General features: G+C 32.3%; 1 long non-coding RNA gene and 1 pseudogene across 2 annotated transcripts; one reads left to right on the top strand and one right to left on the bottom strand.

Moving 5' to 3' along the window:
* Positions 1-1,024: 1,024 nt before the first annotated feature.
* Positions 1,025-2,896, bottom strand: LOC106770119 (annotated as a pseudogene).
* Positions 2,897-7,641: 4,745 nt separating this feature from the next.
* On the top strand, positions 7,642-9,392 carry LOC106771390. 2 transcript variants are annotated; one of them, XR_002669359.1, is made up of 4 exons: positions 7,642-8,180; positions 8,348-8,843; positions 9,057-9,082; positions 9,161-9,392. It is a non-coding gene; the product is annotated as an uncharacterized LOC106771390 (long non-coding RNA). The 2 variants fall into 2 exon arrangements; XR_002669358.1 differs by having other exon boundaries at positions 7,642-8,843.
* The last annotated feature ends 474 nt before the right edge of the window (positions 9,393-9,866 follow it).

The raw sequence follows: 9,866 nt of genomic DNA, 5'->3' as shown, positions 1-9,866 counted from the left end.
TAATTTTGTTGAAGTAATTATTAAATGGCATCATCGTTTTTATTACATGACTTTTTTGCTTAAATTGACTTATGTGTTTGATAACTTACATTACCTATTTTTGAATTGTACTTGCTTTGACATTCAGTTTTCATAATTTTATTTATTATCAACTTAATGAACTGCAAATCAGATGGATTCACGAATAATTGATGAATTGGAAAAAGTAATTACTCAAAGAACAAAATTATGTGCAATTCTTGAACGACAAATATAGGTCATAGAGCGTTAATTATCTATTTTTTTTTAAATGAATTGAAATCCCTGTATACAATTATCCACTTTTTTTATAAGTTGAATAAAAAATAAATAAAGCGAAAACATTAAATCATTGCTATAAATACAGGATGAAAAGTGCTATTAAATCTTAAATGAATAAATCTTAAGTTAGAGGAAAATAGAATAATGAAGTCATCTAAGGTAGTTCATGCGTAAAAGAACCCAACAAAAGCTATTCTTACCCATGCTGAGGAAATTCCAAAACCCCCACGAACAGTGTGGCAGCCTTCCTGAGAAGCGATAAGAATCAACCAGTCATGGAAGTAGAGTGAGTACAAACGAAGCTAAAACTTGTGGTAGCAAAATAGTTTTGAAGAATTACTTTCAATAACCCCTTAAAAAGGAAGAAAAAAATTTTAACAATTTTTTTATAATTTTTTAATAATATATATATATATATATATATATATATATATATATATATATATAATAATTTATGGTTGGTTTGTTTTAAATATTTTTTTTAAAATAAATTTAAATAGATAAATAAAATAATGAGAGATATTTTATTGTAAAATATTAATTAAAAAAAGTTCGTTAAAATAGTAGTATTTTAAGATTAAAACTAAGGATAAAGCAGTCAGAGTCGAAACACTTCATATTTAAGTCAGCGCAACTTAGTTTTATCTTATCCACGACGTTTGGAGTACCATTAAAAGCTTATCCACGACGTTGCAGTTCTGATTGAAACAGTAATTCAACAAAAAGAAATTCAACTCAATTAATCTCAATTACTCCATGACCTTTTTGGCAATTCGATCGCCCTGAAGCTTGAGATTTTCCAAATTGGCATAGATCAACCTTATCAGTTCCTGTAAATCTCGTAACCTCTACTGTTTTTAAAGTGTTCTACACGAGGGAAAAGGAAAATACACTTTTCGTTTTGGAATAAACTTAAACGGACCATAAAACTTGTTTGTTGGAAGTTGGCAGTGTTGAAGTGGGGTTGTAATTTTACAGTGTTGTAAGTTTGAGAGTTAAGAGTGTTTGTGTGTTCTCGATGGGTTTTCCGGAAAATTCGTTAAGATCATGAATAAAGTATATATTTCCAGATACCACACTTTTATGATTTTTAAACACAACAAACCACAAAGGAAATCACTGAACTGAATACAAGATAAACAAGAATATAATATGGGTTCAATCAGATTTATCAATATTATGGATTTCCTTTTCTAAGATGTTGGTGAACTTATTCATATGAGTTCTTTCAAGTGCCATTCCAACCTCAATTCCTGCGTTTTCGTCTCTGCAATCAGAAAGAGAAACGGATCTTGACGATTCAATATGAGCTGCTGCACATTTCTTAGGCTTTCCCCAACCAAAATCAGTCTTGTACACACCCAACTTTGGTGAACCTGCAATAGCCAACACAGATTTACCTGGTTTCCAGACCTCTTTATAATCTGAGATAATCATTTCAGCGTTTCTCAAAGGATCACTCTTCAAATTTGTAATTGCCTTTCCAATAGCATTTGCCGCAGCAACGATCCCATCTTCTCCCACTAGCTCACTCCTCTTTATTGCCACACTGTAAGAGATTATACAATTTCCAAAGTACGTTGAAGGTAATGAAATTTCAGGAAGCTCACGACAATCTGCTAGAACCACCAAGTAGCAAAGTTCATCGCACTCTTCTGAAAAACTGGCTTTTTTTTCTTCCGACCTAATCCTGCAAACCCAAATCAAAGAGCATGCCACAACAAAGGTTGATATGTGTAATAACCCCGAATCGTTGACCCATTTCTTTAGTTTCCTAATTTGTTCAAGACTGAGTAGAACAGTGAAGCGAACGCTGTAAGTGGAAACATCTCGCACGAGCCCTGCGAACTCCATTCTTTTCGACAGAAAATGTCCAAGTTCTCGAAAATAAATGAACTTAAGCCCCTTTGGGTCTTTAACTTTGTCTCTCTGGTGTGAAGGAAGAGAGAAAGAGGTCTCAACGGAAGTGAAGTCCCCTCTTGCCTTGCAAAGAGAAGCCCAAAACTTGATGAAATGATGAAGTGATTTACCATCCCCAGCAATGTGGTTGAAGGTAAGGCAGATGCTGAAGCCAGAGTTTGGAAAAAGCGTGACTTGAATGGCCATGAGAGGCATCACACGTATGTCATCCTGCTCAAGACGTGGGGAAGGCAAGGTGGGAATAAGAGGGTGCCAGTTTCGAACGTCTTGAGGAGAATGAGATGTGAGGAGAGTAAAGTCTGCGGTGGACTCTGCAACGGTGAAGGAGAGAGAGTCACCTTGAAGGTAACGGATGTGAGAGAGGTGGAGTTGTGGTGGAACGATGAGATTGGAGGCAAAAGGGAAGAAGTGTTGGAGAGAGAGCGAAAGAGAGTGTTTGAGAATAGGAAGTGTTGTTTGGAGGAAGTTTTGAGTGGGTGGGGAAACTCATAGAAGAAGATACGTTGTATGGAGTTGCAGGAAAACCATGGAATATCAAAGAAAGTGAGGGGAAGAATGGTTGAAGGAAGAGCATTTGGTGGCGGAGAAACTTCACATTGCTCTATTATCTTCACTGAATCAAGTTCTCTCAGGTCAGCCATTTTCTCACCGAAAGCTTATTGTGAGACAAAGAAAAACCTAGTGTCTCGTAATTTCTTAAGTCAGATCACGTGACTTATATACATTGCCGGTCATTTTGATGAACATTTGTATTTTGCCTTTTTTTGTATTTTGCACGTTAAACAGATGAACATTGTTCAGACATTGACTTAGATAAGATATTTATGCAGGTCATCCTTTCAGAGTGACGGTAAGTATTATCACACATAATTCTATATCGAAATAATACAATAATTTTTTTGAATATCTATATTAAGTAGTTGTTGTAATATCTACTTTCAATTACATATTTATGGTTTAAGTGTTTCTTCCTGTAACTCTATTTATTTTTTCTCTGTCTGCACGTTCAAAATTATGAATATAATTTTTAACCTTTTATAAATTAATTTTATTTTTATTTTCCTCATCTCTTTTTACTTCTTATATTCTTTACACTTCTTAACCGGTTTCAAACGGTTAAAAGTTAAATGATTTTTAAAAACTGGTTAAAATTTACTGAAAGTCAACAAATTCTTAATTGATTTTCAAAATCTAATTAAAAAAAATATTTTACGCTTATATTTAAAGAAACAATATATTTTGAAATACGTTTATCTTGAAATTAAACGTATTTTAATAAACATATTTTGAAATATTTTTTAGAAAATATATATTAAATTTAAAATAAAATCAATTAAAATAAAAAATAATAAATTTATCAAAATTTATTATTTTGAAAAGTCAAAATAAAATAAACAAAACAGGAAAAAAATAACAAAATTTAATAAAATTTCAAATTAAAAATAACAACCAAATACAATTATAATATTTAAAAAATTAAATAAAATTAAATCAAAAATTATAAAAATAATATAATATAAAAAAAAGTAACAATTATTAAATATTTCTAATTTATTAAAACAAAGAAACATTAAATTAACAATTAAAATTAAATAACAAAAAATTTAATGATTAATTTTATGTTTTGTTTGTTTTAATAAATTTACAATATTTAATAATTGTTATTAAAATGATTTTTGTCGTTGTGAAATTATATTAATTTTTATTATTTGTTTATAATTATTTGAGTTAATTTTAATTAATTTTTTTAAATATTGTAATTGTATTTGGTTGTTATTTTTATTTGAAAATTTGTTAAATTTTGTTAAATTATTTTTCTTTTTTTGATTGTTTTATTTTGATTTTTCAAAATTTATTATTTGTTATTATAATTCTGTTTCATTTTAAATTTAATGTGTTTTTTAATGTATTTGGAAATATAATTTAAGGAACAAACTTATAGATTTCTTTCCTCATCTATAAGAATCTAGAAAATAGATTATTAAAGTAGATAGGTATATTAAAGTAATGAGATGAGCATTTTATTTTAAAATAATCTTAGGAATTTTTTAGAACTCAGTTCATTATCTCAATCACTTTTATCTCTCTAGAACATTATTCCCTTAGAGTTCTCTTACTTCTCTCTATATATTCGCATGCTTCGGCTATCTGTTTGATGATCAGGAGGTGCCTCGACGATCACTATATCAAAGGTTACACATCTGACAGATCAATTGGGTGAATCGAGAAGGTAAGTGGTTAACCCCTTTCTTCAGCGTCGAGGGTTCTTAATCATGCAAAGTGATTCTATTTGCATGGATCAAGAGTTTCTTTTCTTCAATTTCTAACTCAAATTAGGTTCTAAAGGTTCTTTTCTATCACCAACTGGTAATTTGTAGACGTTTCTAGAAATTCCTTGCAGTACAAGCAAACTGTCGGGGTTTCTTTGAGTTGTGTTGTTGATTATTGTTTAATTTTAGTTATTTGGCGAGTATGTATGTTAATACTAGACTTGTGTTGATTTGAGTAAATTTAGGTTTTTAGTAAGATATAAAGTGTGCTTTGTTGAGTGTGATGAATGAATATTGATGGTTCTTGATAATGAATTAAATTAGATGTTGTTTGATGTATTATTGACTAATTGGAATGTTAGAAATCTGTTATGAGAGTGTTTAATTGGAAATTGAAATGATTTATACTTGTTTTAAGTCCTTTTGAGGAAGTGGGGTAATGAAAATGAGAATTAGAGGTTAGATTCTCAATTTTTCTGTGGGAGCAGTTTGGGTAAGTCAAATGTGACTTGCTTGAGTCCTTAAGTTAATAAAAAATGTGTCAAAAGTGGTAGATTGGGTTTTGGGTCTATAAGTTGTTGTATTGGAGATTTTGAAGTAGGAGTTGGTTCATAAACACTTTAGATTGATGGGATTTAGAAACATTTGGTCAAGTCCAATTAGGTATATAACACAATTTAGGAGAGTTGGAAGTTGGAAAAAATAGTTAGAATTGGTAAATATGGGTTGAGTTGCATAATTCTGCAGAATTCATGCTGCAGAATTATGCAGAATCGCTGAGCGAATAAATTCGCACATCGAGTAGTCATAGCGAGTGGCTCTCTGTCTGAGCATTCGTACAACGAGAAGGTGCATTGTGCAAATATATGTGAGCGTTGATTATTTGTCTGATGATTCGCACAGTGAAATAATGCGTTGAGTGTCTGGTTTTGGTCTGGGGTCACTGCCAGATTTATTCGAATAGCGAGCGGGTGCACTTTGCGAGTGTTTGGGGGGGGGGGTGTGGACCACTGTCTATAATTTCGCATAACGAATTGGGGCGCTATGTGAGGGGTTGAGGTCCGGTACCACTGGAAGTTTATTCGCACAACGAGATTTGGGTCGCTGTGCGAGAAACCTCTGGATTCGCTCTACGAGAGTATGCGTTGAGTGAATGGTCCAGGTTTAGTTTACCCTTTTCTTAATTAATTCTTGTTTGATTTAAATGATGTGGTGGACTAATATGGATGAGGTATGAATGTATATAAAGTCATATGAGTATCAAATAATGGAGTTTGTAAATTCAAATGAGAATAAAGTATGATTTCAAAAGTGATGTGGTGAGTTGTAATATGTGATCTCTTGGTGAGATATAAGTATGTTTAGAATGAATACATGGAGCTCAGTATTGGGGGTTATCCTAACACTCTAATGATCTTTCATTCTCACATAGAGAAGATTGATTCATGTGGTGAGAGTAGTAGGAGGTCCTAGTGTAGACGTTACTTAGAGGCCTATTGTGCGGTAACAGACTAACCTTGTGTGTGTGGTAGGGTGAAACCCATGGAAATGACTTTGTAAAGCAGTATAGAGACCACCACAAATTCACAACCCACCATAGTTCGGTATTCATTCTAAGTCCGGACGATCAAGTCTAAGTCATAACATGTTAGGATGTCTGAACTATTTTATCTTGCTTGATTAATCATGCATATGTAATATGCTATGTAATATAACTTCTTTTATATCTAGCTTACTCTGTTATATGTTGTTTGTGTTTTGTATGTGTTGGTGTTCTTTCCTTTGCAATGATCATCCTATGGGTGTGAGGAGAGGGAGATGAGCTTTCAATGGAGTAGGCACTTGATGGAGATGATTCGGTTGCTTATTTAGTTATAGTTTAGTATTGTAGATACTTTTGAAATAGACCGTTTGTATATAAAGTTCAAATTCTATAGTTATTTTGGGATGACTATAAGATTTTACTTTATATTATAGTTGAATAATTGTTCTATCATATCATATTTGTGATGACTCTTCTATATAGTATTTTACTATATTTTTGGGATGTTACATTAATGGTATCAGATCAGTTCTTTCCTTAGGAATCATGTAAGTTGTGAGTGTTCCTAGCTTGTGTTTGTGCTTAGATATGTCTAATGGTTATCCTTGTTTCTTTGAGTTGGACCGATGACTTTTCTCTCTATGTAAGCAAAAAATGGCACCTAGGCCTCCTCTTCCCCCACCCACTAATCCTGATGCAATAGACATAACGAGAATGATGCAAGCAGTGTTGATTAGGGTTATTAGGTGAATTAATTTTTTTCAAAAGCTAATTGGGATAATTAAGGTTAAGGGGATTTAATTGCATTACTTGATTAGAATCAGAGTTCTAATTTAAAATTATCATTACAAGTCATAATTTATAATTTTTATGTGATAAAATTATCCAAATCAACATCATCACATAAGCATACTTTGACCTGTCTGACCATTTAATGGAAAAGACTTAATTATTACAATTTTTTCAAAATTTAATATTCAACTGAGACCATTTTCAACCGACCCACTTGATATTCCTTTATAAACATGAAGATGATCAAGGATTTAAACTTCTAAAATAATATAAACATGAGAAATTTTTTATTATTTTATTTTCATATGAAATATTCATATTTTAAAAAACAAAATATAAATTTTCTCATTTTTCCTCGGTTTCTTTATAGAAAATAATTATTTAAGTGATATGTTAATAAAATAATCCTCATTATTTTATTAATAAAAAGTTAAACCATAAATATAACTTTTTATTATCGAATTTATTTTATAAAATTTTAAAAATGAAAAAATTAATCAAACTGAAGTATTTTGTTAAATAAATATATTATATTACATTAAAAATGTTGAATTATTTGTAATAAAAATTAAATTAAACTATTTTATAATTCAGTTTTAAGAACTGAATCTTAATTCTGTTAAAACTGTTTTTTTTAACTAAACATGTTATTTTGATTTAAATAAATTTAAATTTCTTAAATAGTAAAGAATATTCACTACAAAAATAATGCATTTTAGGTGAGGTTACTTTCTGACAGTTTTCAAAACCTTAACTAATCCGGCGATTATAACAAAAATCCGTCCTTAATATTTATTTATTTTAGAATGATGTTTAGAATGGCTAAATATTTTTCCCTCATCCCAAGTGTCCTCTCCGCCTTCATTCCCACTTTTGCCTCTTGTGGTCTTATTTTCTCCCAACTCTAGTAGTTTCTTCGTCTTCAAACAAGGTGTGGAGCTGTTTCTTCGTGTTCAAACAAGGCGGGAAGCTCTTGGGCTTTATTCCACTTTGGCAATTAAACTTGCAAAGAAATCTGTCGAGAAGAGAAACAAGGATGCCCGTCGTGGAGAAGTTGATAGAGTTATACCTAATCTGCGGCGCGACGACCTCTGTCCGTGGGTGTGGTGGTAGGGGCACTTTTTTCGTGACAACAGTGTTTCAGCGTCTTCACGGCGAGTCTCCGGTGACTCAGGCGCGATGTTTTTAAGACACGAGGATCTCGTTCTCCAGCATTTTAGCAATAGTAGAAACTTGGATGGAATTCGCGATTGATTTAGGGTTTGAATTCGGATTTTGTTTTTAGGGATTTGAATGGGGTTTTCTTTCGATGTCTCATGATTTTGGGTAAGGCTGTGGAGGAGAAGAAATTCTAGGTATGAAAGCTATTTTAGTAGGATTGATTGCTTGTATGTGGTACGATATGCTTTTCCCCTATTTTAATGTTCATTCCGGGATAATTGTATGTTTGGGGAATTGAAAATAGAATACTCTTCTAATCCTTGTAGCTGAGGTCTCTCTGCATTTCTTTGATATTCCTTAGGTACATATTGCAGTCAAGATGTTGCTATCAAAGTTATGAATATGGATTCGAGTATGGTGGAAGAACGGAGGGGAGTGAATATGGATTTAGGTATGTTAGAAGGAAGAGTAGTGGGCATGGGTAAGAACAACGGCAGGACAGTGGGTATGGTTTTGGAGGGAGGAGTGAGTATGATGAGAAACCTAGCTATATATGTTCGGAAAATGTTTGTTTAACACCACATTTGACACAAATTTGACACCGTCCAGGTGTCAAATTTCTATTGGGTTATTTATTTTAAATTGAAAAAGCTTTTGTAATAAACTGACGGGATAGAAGTGGTATAATAAAATATTGAATATGATTTTGGATTTGGCGGTTTCGTTTTCGTCTTTCACTTTTACTGTGAACAGTTTCGTTTTCTCTCCAACAGGTTCCTTCGTCTTTCGTTTGCCACCATCTCATTGCTGCGTCACTTTGGTTTTATCTCAAGCAGGGGAAGGCGATCATTGAGAAGGTAAGCCTGTAGTGTGGGTATGTCGTTTTTGGTTTGGTTAGGCTTCGTCTTTGTTTCGTTATTTGCTGGCATTCTCGCGTTTTGGTGTTTTGGGTTTTTGTGTATCATTTTCGTTCTCATTATAATGTTGTTGTTTAGGGGTTAATTTTATTTTTGTAAACCCTAACCAACTATTGATATTTGGCCTCTTTGGTGTTTTGATTTTGTGTTCAGTTGGAATGGCTTCCGAAATCCCAAAGGTAAGATAAAGTTTCTTACTTTTATTTAGTTGGATAATTTGTTGTTAATATTAACCATGTTTTCTTTATGTCTTGTAGTGGAGGGTTCGTACTTCTTTGGATTCATCTTATATTATTGGACAGCATAGAAGCAAGACTTGGCAATATTGAGAACCGACTTCCACAAGTTGGAAACATTCAGAACCCATTTTATCATTTCACTTCCTAGTTTGAATTTTGTCTTTATATGTATTTTCTTCCATTTGGAACTTCAAGCTGAATATTGTAATGTTTTCATTACTTAATTTCAATATCGCAATTTCGAAGTTTATTTCTAATTCTTGTTTGAATGTATGAGAGTTATATTTCACGTTCATATTAAACTTATGCGTATTATATTTTACAGCCATACAACCAACTACAAAGGNACTAATGAATGTTTGTCGTTTTAGTTTTAATATTTATACCACCAACTAAAATTGAAGGAACAATTAATCAGTCAATGAACACTCATATAAATTAGTGGTCCGCAGTGGTCCTCCACGTTTAAATTGGTGGCGCCTTCTGTTGAACAGAATGTCTAAATTCCTGTTATTGTTCATGTAAACGATTACAGGGTCCTGTAATCAATTACAGAACTCAATTTCACAGGTACTTCATTTAACTTGAGGTTTCCATCATGGGTGGTCTCTCCCACCATGATGGGGGACCCAAAACATAAGGTTACTCTAACTCATCACTCAGGAAACAAAAAAAACACAAGTTCAATCAAAGATTTCCATACAGAACACAGAGTGGTCCTCCA

Source organism: Vigna radiata, chromosome 8 (genome assembly GCF_000741045.1).
Source record: "Vigna radiata var. radiata cultivar VC1973A chromosome 8, Vradiata_ver6, whole genome shotgun sequence".
NCBI classification, from domain to species: Eukaryota; Viridiplantae; Streptophyta; class Magnoliopsida; order Fabales; family Fabaceae; genus Vigna; species Vigna radiata.
The sequence above is the reverse complement of the archived record's forward strand: the minus strand, read 5'-3'. Positions and strand labels throughout refer to the sequence as shown.